Source organism: Tursiops truncatus, chromosome 17 (genome assembly GCF_011762595.2).
Source record: "Tursiops truncatus isolate mTurTru1 chromosome 17, mTurTru1.mat.Y, whole genome shotgun sequence".
In the NCBI taxonomy this organism is placed as follows: domain Eukaryota; kingdom Metazoa; phylum Chordata; class Mammalia; order Artiodactyla; family Delphinidae; genus Tursiops; species Tursiops truncatus.
The window spans coordinates 51,685,461-51,699,755 of NC_047050.1; the positions used below are offsets into that span (position 1 = coordinate 51,685,461).

The window sequence follows — 14,295 nt, forward strand, 5'->3', positions numbered from 1 at the left end:
ACAAACAAATTTATTGAGGCTTAGAATGTAAATCACGTAACTACTCGCAGCAGCAATAGTCTTTTCAAAAATGACTAAAACGAACTTTTAAATATAAAGCATAGGGCTTCCCTGGTGGCGCAGTTGTTGAGAGTCCCCCTGCCGATGCAGGGGACACGGGTTCGTGCCCTGGTCCAGGAAGATCCCACGTGCAGCGGAGCGGCTGGGCCCGTGAGCCATGGCCGCTGAGCCTGCGCGTCCGGAGCTGTGCTCCGCAACGGGAGAGGCCACAGCAGTGAGAGGCCCGCGTACCAAAAAAAAAAAAAAAAAAAAAGCAACACTAACATACTGTATGATTCTATTTATATGAAATATCCAGTATAGAGAAATGCAGAGAGACAGAAAGAAAGACTGAAAGTGGTTGCCAGAGGCAGGGGAGGAGGGGAACTGGAAAGTGACTATTTAAATTGGTATAGAATCTCCTTCAGGGGTGATGAAAATTTTTAAAAATTTTTATTTTATATTGGAGTATAGTTGATTTACAATGTTGTGTGATGATGAAAATATTTTGAAATGATAGCAGTGATGGTTTCATGCCATTGTGAATATACTAAATGCTACCAAATTATACTTTGAAATGGCTAATTTTGTGTTACATGAATTTCATCTCAAAAATATATTGGCACAATAACACAAGATTTAAATGCAATATTCAAAGTAATGTGCTGTCAAGAATGCAGATTGGAAAAAAAAAAAGAATGCAGATTGGGACAGTTCTAATTTTCACATATGTCTAGAGAGAAATGTCAGGCAATTTGATCTTACTATGTAAAGGCTGTTCATCATTAACCTGGTTGAACACTAGAAAAGGAATTTTTTATGAATAAAACAAAGCAACTGACACAGAAGTTTGAGAAGCTTAGATAATTTAAATGAAGACAAATTTTCTCTTTTTGGATGACATTTACTGACTGGAAAGTCTGTATTATTATCTTGAGGATTAATGTCTTAAAATGGCATTGCATTGTTGAAGATACTGTTTTTCATGTGATTCAAACTGCAAAAAAAGTCAGTTCAATAATGCAAATGTATAAATTGATTAAAATCAGAGTATCTAAGCATATAAATTACTTCCTAGAGGAAAGCATTCATTTTTAGACTAGATATTGTTATAAAATGAAAAAATTACAATGTTTTAAAATTATGGACAAATATGCCCATAAACTTATCCTATACTAACACAACTATTATTATCTTGTGTATTCCATTACAACTTTTAAAAATAGGATTCTTTTAAAAAGGATCTTATTTTTGGTCCTCAGAGGCAGAGACCTGAGTTTATCACATTTTCCATCATAGCAGAGTACATCAGTGGTCTGTTCAAGGCCTTTCTCATTTTATTTTATCTTTCTTCTTCATTTTCAACCCTGCTCCAATTTCACATCCCCTTAGTTATTCTATTCTTTAATCTATGTTCATTGAGTTGTATACATACACACGTTTTGGAAATATATATTGTGCTGTTTTGTTTATCTGTGCTTTTGCTTTATATAACTGGTATCATTCAGATCTCATTCACTCCACCTATCTTTTTAAGGTACTTTCTTCATGGCGCTATCCTTTGTGCTTTTCAACTTCCCTTTTGAGTTTTTTATTTCAACGATTGTATTTTTCATACTCAGAATCTCCAGACTCGGGCTACTTAGGATTGTGTTCCTGGTTCTTGTTTGTAACATTCTGTTTTGTTCCTTTGTGAATAAATATTTTATTAAAATTTTATTTTACTTAAAATTCTTATTTTAGCCAATCCATTAATTTGGCTTCTTCTACCAAGAAGAAGAAGTGTTGGGTTTGTTGTCTTTCTTCTATAGAACTTGTGCTCCTCCTGTTGAATTTAGGGAGGAGGTTCCAGGGAGATATGGGAGGGTGGGGAGCCTCTGATGTTGCCACCTGGGCTAGACCATGCCCTCTTTACATCTCTTCCTCCCCAACACTTGATTTTGCCTTACCTCTCAACGACCCACTGTCTCTCTCCCTCAGGGCCCAGTTCTTTCCCGATGATTGCTTGTCTTGGATAAAATCACCTACACCAGTGATTGTATAACTTTAGTGTGCATCAGAATCATCGGTCATGCTTGTTAAAACATAGAGTGCTGGGCCCAACCCCCCCAGACTTTCTGGTGCAGTAAGTTTGCGATGGAGAAGAGTATTTACATTTCTAAGAAGTTACCAGTTGACACCATCCTTGGGCTGACCGTGGTGGATGTTTTGAGGGCAACCGACCCACAGCCTGTACACCCCATACCACCTCCTGTGGAAGCTTAAGCTGTCTGTGTAGCTTTCTCCCTTTGTCTCATAACCATGTCCACCAATGAGAATGCTAATTCGCCAGCTGCCTGCCTTAACAGATTCAAGAACAAGGGGAAAGGCAGTACAGAAATGAGGCAGCACCAAATAGAAGTTATTAATGTGGAGCTGAGGAAAGCTAAGAAGGATGACCAGATGCTGAAAGGAGAAATGTTAGCTCTTTTCCTGATGATGCTACTTCTCCACTGCAGGAAAACCACAACAACCAGGGCACTGTAAATTGGTCTGTTGATAACGCTGTCAAAGGCATAAATAGCAACAATTTGGAAAGCCAGCTCCAAGCTACTCAAGCTGCTAGGAAAGTGCTTTCTAGGAAAAAACAGCCCCCCATAGACAACATAAGCTGGGCTGGTTTGATTCCAAAATTTGTGACCTTCTTGGGCAGAACTGACTGTAGTCCCATTCAGTTTGAATCTGCTTGGGCCCTCAGTAACATTGCTTCTAGGACATCAGAACAGACCAAGGTTGTGGTAGATGGAGGTGCTATCCCAGCATTCGTTTCTCTGCTGGTGTCTCCCCACACTCACATCAGTGAACAAGGCTGTATGGGCTCTAGGAAACATTGCAGGTGATGGTTCAGTTTTCCAAGACCAGGTTATCAAGTATGGTGCGGTTGACCCGCTGCTGGCGGTTCCTGATATGTCATCTTTAGGATGTGGTTACTTATATAATCTTACCTGGACACTTCAAATCTTTGTTGCAACAAGAATCCTGCACCCCCCTTAGATGCTGTTGAGCAAATTCTTCCTCCTTTAGGTCGTCTCCTGCACCATGATGATCCAGAAGTATTAGCTGATATCTGCTGGACTATTTCCTACCTTACTGATGGTCCAAGTGAACCGATTGAAATGATTGTGAAAACTGGGGTTGTACCCAAACTTGTGAAGCTTTTAGGAGCTACTGAATTGCCAATCGTGACTCCCGAGCAAAGAGCCATAGGGAATATTGTCAATGGGAGAGATGAACAGACTTAGGTTGTAATAGCTGCAGGAGCACTGCTAACAAACTCCAAAACTAATATTCAGAAGGAAGCTACGTGGACAATGTCAAACATCGCGGCTGGCCGCAGGACCAGATACAAGTTGTAAATCATGGATTAGTCCCGTTCCTTGTTGGCGTTCTCTCTAAGGCAGACTTTAGGACACAAAAGGAAGCTGTACGGGCTGTGACCAACTATACACGTGGTGGAACGGTTGAGCAGATTATATACCTTGTTCGTTGTGGCATAATAGAGCCGTTGATGAACCTCCTAACTGTGAAAGATACCAAAATTATTCTTGTTATTCTGGATGCCATTTCAAATACCTTTCAGGCTGCTGAGAAACTAGGCAAAACTGAGAAACTTAGTATAATGATTGAAGAATATGGAGGTTTGGACAAAATTTAAGCTCTACAAAACCATGAAAATGAGTCTGTGTACAAAGCTTCATTAAACCTGATTGAGAAGTATTTCTCTGTAGAGGAAGAGGAAGATCAAAATGTTGTGCCAGAAACTACCTCTGAAGGCTATACATCCCAAGTTCAGGATGGCACTGCTGGGAACTTCAACTTTTAGATTGTACATCTGAGGCATAAAGTTGTTTGTTGCCTACTACATTTTGTATAAGTTTGTCTTACTGTTTCTCTACTAAGAACACTTTTTTTTTTTTTTTTTTTTGTGGTACGCGGGCCTCTCACTGCCGTGGCCTCTCCCGTTGCGGAGCACAGGCTCCGGAAGCGCAGGCTCAGCGGCCATGGCTCACGGGCCCAGCCGCTCCGCGGCATGTGGGATCCTCCCGGACCAGGGCACGAACCCGTGTCCCCTGCATCGGCAGGCGGACTCTCAACCACTGCGCCACCAGGGAAGCCCTACTAAAAACTCTTTTTAAACATGGTTTGTTATTGTAATGCTTTTTACAACGAAACTATACTTGAACAGTTCCAAACTGTACATACTGTATGACGCTTCTCCTCTCAATGGGTTTCTTATTTCTATGTGGAATTTCATATCTTGTAGTGTCCTGTAAATAAAGATTAAATTCCGCTCTTTACTTCAAAGAAAAAAAGAAGAAGAAGTTACCAGTTGATGCTGATGCTGCCAATCAGGAACCAAGTTTTGAGAGCTGCTGACTTAATGGGATAAAAGGAGAAGTAAACAAATAATTAGGTGTTGGCCCACCTACGTGCACCTCTTGTGTTCTGCTTTTCCTCATGAGTTCCAGGATCCATTCCTGCCTGGATATTACCCTGAAGCTTCTATTTAGCTCTGGCTGATCCTGGCTGGCTCCTACTGCCTATGATCCAGGACTATGTGAGGTAGGATCAAAGCCCCAACAAGGCAGTTCTATTCCCATGATCATGGTTTTGGACCCTCTTCTGCTCTGGGTTGCCCTTCTTCTCTTCTCTCATTACCCCCACTTGACTGGGACCCAACCAACTTGTTTCCTTAGAGGTTTCTGACAGTCATATGTTCAAAAAAATTTTTGATGTATTTACTTTTGGCTAATAAAAATTGTATATATTTAAGGTATATAGCATGATGTTTTGATATATGTATAAAATGTGAAACGATTACCACAATCAGACTAATTAACATATCCATCAGTCTTCCATAGTTACTATTTTTTTGTGGTGAGAACACCTGGGATTTTCTCTCTTAGCAATTTCAAGTATAAAATACATTATTAATATTGTCATCATGCTGTACATTATGTCCCCAAACTTCTTTATCTTATAACTGAAATTTTTATCTTGTGATCAATAATCTCCCCTTTTCCCTCCTCCCCCAAGACTCTGGTATCTACCATTCTACTCTCTGTTACTATGAGCTCAACTTCTTTTTTTTAAGATTACATATATAAGTGAGATCATGCAATATTTGTCTCGATTATTTCATTTAGCATAATGTCCTCCAGTCTCATACATTTTGTCACAAATGGCAGTATTTCCTTTCTTAAAGGCAGAATAATAATCAATTGTATATACATATCAAATTTTCTTTACCTGTTCATCTGTTGATGGACACTTAGGTTGTTTCACATCTTGGCTATTGTGAACAATGCTGCAGTAAACATGGGAGCGCAGATGTCTCTTTGAAATATTTTATTTTCTCTGGGTATATACCCAGAGTCAGATTGCTGGATCATATGGTACTTCTATTTTTGAGGAACTTCCTTACTGTTTTCCATAATGGTTGTACCAATTTACATTCTTACCAACAGTGCACAAGGGTTCCCTTTTCTCCATATTATTACCAATACTTGTTGTCTTTTGCCTTTTGATAATAGCCATTCTAACAGGTGTGAGGTGATATCTCACTATGGTTTTGATTTGCCTTTCCCAGTTGATTAGTGATGTTGAGCATCTTTTCATATACCTATAGGCCATTTATATGTCTTCTTTAGAAAAATGTCTATTTAGGGTTTTTTGCACATTTTTAAGTTGAGTTATTGGGATTTTTTTGATATTGAGTTGTATGAGTTCCTTACATATTTTAGATATTAACCCCTCATCAAATATTGATTTGTAACTATGTTCTCCCATTCAATAGGCTGCCCTTTCAATTTGTTAATTATTTCATTGCCGTGAGGAGGTTTTTATTTTGACATAGTTCCACTTGTTCATTTTTGCTTTTGTTGACTGTGCTTTTGGTGTCAGATACAAAAATTAATCACCAAGACCAGCGTCAAGGAGCTTAATCCCTATATTTTCTTCTAGGAGTTTTATGGATTCAGGTCTTCTATTTAAGTCTTTAATCCACTTTGAGTTCATTTTTGTATGTGGTGTAAGATAAGAATCCAATTTCATTCTTTTGCAGGTAGATATTCAGTTTTCTCAACACCATTTATTGAATAAACTATCCTTTCTCCATTGTATATTCTTTGTGTCTTTGTCAAAAATTAGTGGACTGTATATGTGTGGGTTTATGCGATCTCTTTGCTGTTCCATTGGTCCATATGTCTATTTTAATGTCAGTGCCATACTGCTTTGGTTACTATAGTTTTGTAGTATAAAGTCAGGAGATGTGATGTCTCCAAATTTTTTGTTCTTGCTTAAGATTTCTTTAGCTATTTTGGGGTCTTTTCTGGTTCCATATGAATTTAGGATTGGTTTTTCTATTTCTATAAAAATTCCATTGGAATCTTGATGGGGGTTGCATTGAAACTATAGATCATTTTGGGTAGAGTGGACATTTTGACAATATTAAATCTTCCAATCAATGAACATGAGCTATCTTTCCATTTATTTGTATCTTCTTTGATTTCTTTCATCAGTGTTTTATAGTTTTCAGCAAACAAATCTTTCATGTCCTTGGTTAAATTTATTTCTAAATATTTTATTTTACTTTTCGTTGTTATTGTAAGTGGGATTATCTTCTTAATGCCTCTTTTGGATAGTTTGTTGTTAGTGTATAGAAACACAACTGATTTTTGTATGTTGATTTCGTATCCTAAACTTTACTGAATTCATTTATTAGTTTTAATAGTTATTTGATGTATAAGATCATGTTATCTGCATGATGTTCTGAGATCCACCCATCTCCTCCTTCTTTGTGCAGCTTCTCTAGGGTCAAGCACAAGTGCAGAGCCAGCATCCTGTGGTAGATTGCTATCTTGTCTGGCCTTCTAATATTTTTATGTATTTTTTAAACGTAACACACCTGTAGATTTGTGATGCTTTATTGTCTATCTAGCACCGGTCATTTTAAGGTTTATAGTTATGACACATAATGAATGTAATGATTTCAGAATACTGTAATATTACATTACTTGGATAAACTATAATTTATTAATTATCCCCTAATGTTGGACATTTGGAATGCTTTCCATTGTCCCAACATGAGTAATAGCATTAAATGTATTAACTTTTTATACCTACAAAAGTATTTTTGGGTACTTTCCTTTTTTTGTTGTTGTTTCCCTGTATTGTGAAAGAGTTAAGGCAGCTTTCAGAAGTACTTTAAGTTCTGGGAGAATCTGCCTCTTTGTGTCTGATTCATTTTCTGAGTGGGTGGTGTACTGCTTTAACCTTGTCACTGACAGGAAAGTTCAGATTTTATACTGTAAAAAGAGAAGAGGTCTGTCCTTGCAGTTCTCTTTGACTGAAGTGTTTGCTTTTAGACAATGATTGTACACACTCTTCCATCAACACGCTGGTACTTGATAGTGTCAGTTCTCCTTTGAATTGAAATAGCAATTTCCTTTGTTCATCTGGACTATTTTTAAACTACGGCAGCTCTTATTTAAAAGCCACAGGTTGTGTTCCAGATTAACCCTGTCCAAATTTTGTAATGATGATTACACCATCGAGGGCAATCAAAATAATCAAATGAAGGAAAAGCACTTATTTTCTAACTTATTTAGCTAAAATGAATGTTCAGATAACATGATTTTAGTTTTCATATAAACCCATAGCATCTTGGTAAGCAACTTCTGAAAATAGGTTAATGAATCATCATGGGAGGAAACTTGAGAATCTTTGATTTGGAAAGGAATGTTAGCAGTCATTTAAGTCAATCTACCACACAAAAGAAAAACTCATCTACAGGGTGCGTGATGGTCTATGATTTTTTGATTAAACCCCTTCCATGGCTAGATTACCACCTTATCAGTCAGCCCATTTATTGACATTTTTGAATAGCTGTAATTAAAAGTTCTCCTTTTATTTTTTCTTGAATTGAAACCTGTCTTTTTAACATCTACATAAAGATACACTGACTTCCCTTCGTGCCATACAGAAAAAGGAGTGTATTTCATTATCATAGTCTTCTGAATATTTGAAGACATCTATATGGTTTCCTCTTAGTGTCCTCTTCTCTCTTATTTAGGATAAATGTCCTTAGACCATGCAGGCTTTTTTTTTTTCCCGTAAACTTTAAGATGATGATGTCTATATCCCTAATCATCTCAAACACTTTCCTGGATATTTTCCAGTTCGTCCATGTTCTTAAAACCAGGGTTGTGGGGCATAGTGGCTCACAGACACAGTGGAACCATCTCACATTTCTGTGATCTTGACTTGAGATATTTTCTTTACAAATATCTATCTTAGAGACTTCCTCCAAAGTTTATTATCATGTAAGATTTCCCTGTGATATACCTATAGGTACATATTATTTCCAACAGTTTTATTTTAGAACATAGTCACCAAGAAATGGCACCTTACTTCTGAGAATTAGGTGTAAAATTGGTAATTATTAAATTCTTTTATAAGGGCTATCTCATAAAGCCACATTGCTTTCAATAGGAAATATGGTTTGCAGTAATAGATGAAAAAACATTATCGTTTACACTTGAGAGCTAATCTTTAATCGCAGCTTGAATTTCATGGCTCATGATGGGAGAAAATAAAATCAAAATAAGAATTTGTCAGTACAGTATAACTAGCAATAGGCAGTGGTTTGTGCCTAGAAGATTTGTGGTATAATTATTTTTTAAAGCATATTAGACTTAAACTAAAAGGGATCTTACACATCATACTGTCTTAATTGTACGAGTGACTGACCACTCATTTATCTCAACTATCTGGGAATCATTTGTGTTTTGATAGATTATTCGAGAGGTGATTCTACTCTTTTGTTTTCTTTATTTCTTTTTGTTTTTCTAGTTCCTACTCTACACAGAAAATAGTTTTGATCATTTTGAACATCTTGATTAGATTCAATTAATCTGTCTATTTAATAGAAAACAAAATCAGTTAATGTTTAATGACATTTATTATTCAAGTTAGCCACAAGAGTCAATCTAGCAATTCCCTAAAAGTATAATAATAAAAATCTGTGGTATACATAGTGGTGTGTCTTTTTTATATGATGAATTACATTTTAAGATTTTTTTAAATTGTGTAATTTACACACAAGTATAATATGTTTTATACATATATACACACACACGTGTATATGTGTGTGTGTGTATACATATCCATCCCACATAATCTCGTTGAAGAAATAGATATCATTAGTGTTTAAAAACACCTTACCCCCAATGTGTACACCTCCTGATTTAGCTGTCTTCCCAACAACTGCCCAGTCCAAAACGCAATCTTAGCTTTTGTGATAATCACTCCTTTACTTTTATGTTTTTACTATCTCAGTATGTATCCATAGGCAATACTTTACTTAATTTTTTCTATCTTGGGCCTGGGTATAAATACCATTATATTTTTTACATTTTTCTATGGCTTACTGCTTTTGTTCAACACTATGTGTAATACATCCATATGGATATATGCAGCATGTTTCATTTATTTTTACCACTGTATGGTAAAAACATGTACTACTGTATGTATTACAATTTATTTATTCAACTTACTATTGATATACAATCAGGTTATTTCCAGTTTTTGCTTTGCTTGTTTTTGTTTTTATCTATTAAAGACAATGCTGCTAGAAATACTTATTAATATGTCAACTGGCACACAGGTGCAAGAGATTTCCCACCATTTAAACCTAAAAATGGAGGTGCTGGATTGTAAGGTATGTGAATGTTCAGCTATACCACATCAGGCCAAATTATTTTCAAAATAATTATATCAGCCACGTATGAAAGTGTTTCTTATCCCATATCCTTGCAAATACTTGATGTTGTCAGACTTTAAAAGTTTTTACCATTCTAGAGGATGTGCTCTGTACTTCCTTGTGATTTGAATTTGCAAATCTCTGATTACTAATGAAATTGAGCCTCTTTTCAAGGGTCTTTTTGAGTGTCCTTTATTTTTGAAGCGCCTGATTAGACTTTTTCCTTTTTAACTCATAGACTTAAAAATAATATTCTTGATATTAGTCATTTATTATTACGCATGCTGCAAACATCCTTTACTAATAGAATTTTTAGTACATTAAATTTTTTTTGAATTGAAGTTTTTAATTTTAATGCAATTGAATATACCAATCTTTTCTTTTTTTTGGTCAGCATGTATTTAATTTTGAGTTCTGTTTAAAAATTTTTTCTTCTCTACCTTGAGGGCATGAAAATAATTTTTTCTAAAAGGTTTACTGCTTTGCCTTCAACTATTATATGTTTTTGAACAGCAGGAAACATATCTTCCAGTGGTAAGCATGGACAAATTAAAAACAAATATTTCCATGTCTTCATCCTAAACATAGGATATTTGGTATTTATGGAAGAGATGTACTGTCTGTTTAGTGCTTGAAACCAATTTTTAAATTATATAGCTTGTCTCTGACGGTTTTTTTTTTTTTACTTCTTTATGTTTAATTGCTTAGAGACAAACTGAAGCAAATATCTGATTCTTTTAATATGTATTGTTATATTTCACAGTACCAGATAATTTCTGGAAAGTGCTAGAAATGGTAATTCCAAATCGTGCAGAACACCTGCTTCCCTGAAGATTCCGGAAGACACCACTCAGGCATACACAAATCCTTTCTAAAGTCACATTAACAGCTAGAACATAATGACAACCGAGTGTCACTCTCAGAAGGAAATTCCTTCTTTTTAAAACTTTCCATTCAGGTGATGATAAATAATCCCCTTTTAGCATAAAAATGTAAAATGAACATTTAAGTTCATGAAAATATTCCTCATAAGAGGTTTAGTTTGGTCTCTTGCTTTCTGGTGTTGTGTCTAAGGAGTCTGTATAACCCAAGGTCACAAACATTTACTCCTATGTTTTCTTCTTAGAGTTTCATAGTTTTAGCTCTGAGATTCAGTCTATGAACGAGGGGGTCCAACTTCATTCTTCTGCACATGAGGATATCTAGTTTTTCCACCACCATTTGTTGAAAAAATGATTATCTCCCTACTGAATTGTTTTAGCACATTTGTTGAAAATCAATTAACCACAAATTTAAGAGTTTGTTTCTGAATTCATATGTTTCATTGATCTATATGTCTATCTTCGTTACCACACTGTCTTGATTACCATAGCTTTGATTTGAGTTTGAAATCAGGAAGTGTGCTTCAACTTTGTTCTTCTTTTTCAAGATGTTTTAGTTATTCTTGGTCCCTTGTATTTCCACATGTATGTTAGGGAAGGAATTATCATTAAAAAAGTTTTCTGGGATTTTGATAAAAATTGCATTGGATCTATAGATCAATTTGGGGAGTACTTTCACCTTATAATGTTAAGTCCTCTGAGTCATAAATATGAATCTTTCCATTTATTTGTCTTCAATTTCTTTCAACAATGTTTTATAATTTTTGAGTATGTTTTGCATTTCTTCTGTTAACTTTATTCCCGTGTGTGTGTATATGTATATATATATATATATATATATATACATATATATATACACATATATATGTATGTATATATATATGTATATATATTTTTGACGCCATTGTAAATGACATTTGTTTTTAAAATTTCATTTTGGATTGTTCATTGCTAGTGTATAGAAGTGGAATTGATTTTTGTATATTGATCTTTTATCCTGAAATCTTGCTGAATTAATTTATTCTAATAATTTTTGTGGGTCTCCTAGGGCTTCCTATATATAAGATCATGTCATCTACAAGTAGGAATAGTTTTAACCTTTTCTTTTCAATCTGCCTTTTATTTTTCTTTCCCAATTGCCCTGGCTAGAACCTCCAGTACAATGTTGAAGAGAAGTGGCAAAAGTGGACAGCCTTGTTTTGTTCCTGCTCTTAGAAGGAAAGCATCCAGTCTTTCACTATTAAGTACGATGTTAGCTGTGGGGTTTTGCCCTTTATAAGACTGAGGAAGTTTCCCTGTGTTCCAAATTTGCTGAGTGTTTTTATCACGAAAGAGTGTTGGATTTAGTCAAATGCTTTCTCTGCATTATTGAGATGATAATATATTTTCTTTCCCTCTATTATATTGATGTGGTGTGTTACATTAATTTATTTTCAGATGTTAAAGCAATTTGCTTTCCTGGGATAAATCGCACTTAGTAATGGTATATAATCTTTTTTATATGTTTTAGATTTGGGTTTCTAATATTTTGTTGAGAAGTTTTACATCAAAATTTATAAGAAATATTCATCTGTAGTTTTATTGTGATGTCTTTGTCTGGTTTTGTATCAGGGTAATACTGACCTCATAGAATGAGTTGGGAAATATTCTCTCCTCTTCTATTTTTAGAAGAACTTGTGAAGAATTGGTATTTATTCTTCTTTAAAGGCTTGATAGACTTAATCAGTGAAGTCATTTGAGCCTGGGCTATACTTTTTGGGAAGTTTTAAAATTATTAATTCAGGGAATTCCCTGGTGGTCCAGTGGTTAGGACTCTGTGCTTCCACTGCAAGGGGAACAGGTTCGATCCCTGGTTGGGGAACTAAGATCCCATGTGCCGTGCAGCCAAAACAAAACAAAACAAAACTATACTTCAATAAAAACATTGAAAAAATTATTAATTCAATTTTATGTTTATTATAGATCTACTCAAATTTTCAAACTTTTTCTTGAGTAAATTTTTGTAGTTTGTTTTTTGCAGGAATTTTCCCATTTCATCTAATTTTGTCAGTGGATTAACTCTTATGGGGTATTTTCTTCATGGTACTTTGAAGTTAAAGGAAGGTTCTGAGCAGTTTAGTTAACTGTTTGGAATGGAGTTTTGATAACACCAAAGCGATCCCAAATCTGGTGAACTAAGCAGATATATAATTCCATACCGGCTGTGGATCACCCTTTTTCTTTAGGAATTGAAGTCTCTATTACTCTAGGCTATGCAGAGGATGACCAAGCATGGGGAGGTAAGGGAGACAAGACATGTTTATATTCAGTCTCTTTGCTCAAGAGTTTTTTTTTTTTTCTCCCCGAGGCTATGTTTCAAGGATTTCTTGAGTCCTGTGATAATACAAGGCTCTAGAGAACCAGTTTTTATGACTAGATTGGACTGAGTGAAGACGAGGAAACAGCTATGGTTCTGTCTTTATGGAGGAAGGCCTCTTCTAATCATCCTTTTCATGCAAGATATGTATAACTCTTGGTTCACAGAGATACATTTTACCCAGACCTAGTTTTCTGTATGGTTTAGGGCTATGGATTTTCCAAATCTATCAGGGTTATATCTGGTCCTGTGTTACCTGTCTGAGGAAGCAGCTTTAGTCAGTCTTCTTGGCCAGAGTGTACCTAGCTGAGGCCAATTATGCAGAGTCAATCCAGGTGTGTCAACAAAGTAATAGGTTCCAGAGGATTTGAGAGCTTAGCATGTGGGATTCAAGCCTGGGGAGCCAGCAGGCTGAGCAGGAGTAAGCTCTGGAGGTCAGAGCTTACCAGTGAGTTCAGATGCATGGTACACAGGAGAGTCCCCTTTGATCCATCTCAAGAAGGGGATTTAATGTTTTTCTTCTCATAAATAAGCTTCTGGACTTCAGGAGTTTTAGTCCAAATGTCACAGAATTGCTTGTGACTGGTTCCTGGCAGCACTGGGAACAGCTGTGCCGAGTTGCCTTGTATCGGGAAGCCTGCTGGGAAATTTATCCAAATGTCCTCCAAGGAAGACAGAGTTCTGGGAAGTAAGTGATTATGTGGGTCTTATGTTAGTGTTGGAGTGAAGTGCAGCCAGGAGCCAGCTCACATTTATGTTCATCCAGAGAGAATGGACCATTCCTAGGAATTGTTCAGTCTGGAAATGTTTAACTGTGAGAAAATCATTCCGTTTTCATTTCAGAGATTTATGCCTGTCCTTGTATCAGAGTTGGCAAACTTGGGGGTTTTGGGAGATGACTTAAAGCCTATTTGTGAGCTTTGTCCAAACCTGGGTGACTGTAGGCCTATTATTTTGGGCAACGGGTTTTCCACAGCCATCCTGGAAGGGCTGCAGCAGGGTGTTGTCATTGGAAGTCAATAGGTGTGGTTAGAGGTTACGGGGAAGGGAGAAGAGACCAGTAAAAATGACGTCAGTCCACTCCTCTTCCCATCTGGCTTTCAAATGGAGTCTGTGTCTCCCAAAATAGTCTCATAAATTTGGGGTATTAGATTTTTTTCTCTCCCTTGCTTGGAACGTCTGGCTTCTGGCTCTTAGGCTTGTCAGGGAGTGAAATT

At 36.2% G+C, this 14,295-nt stretch overlaps 1 pseudogene; it reads left to right on the forward strand.

Moving 5' to 3' along the window:
- The first annotated feature begins 2,340 nt into the window (after window positions 1–2,340).
- On the forward strand, window positions 2,341–3,901 carry LOC101337986 (importin subunit alpha-1 pseudogene; annotated as a pseudogene).
- The last annotated feature ends 10,394 nt before the right edge of the window (window positions 3,902–14,295 follow it).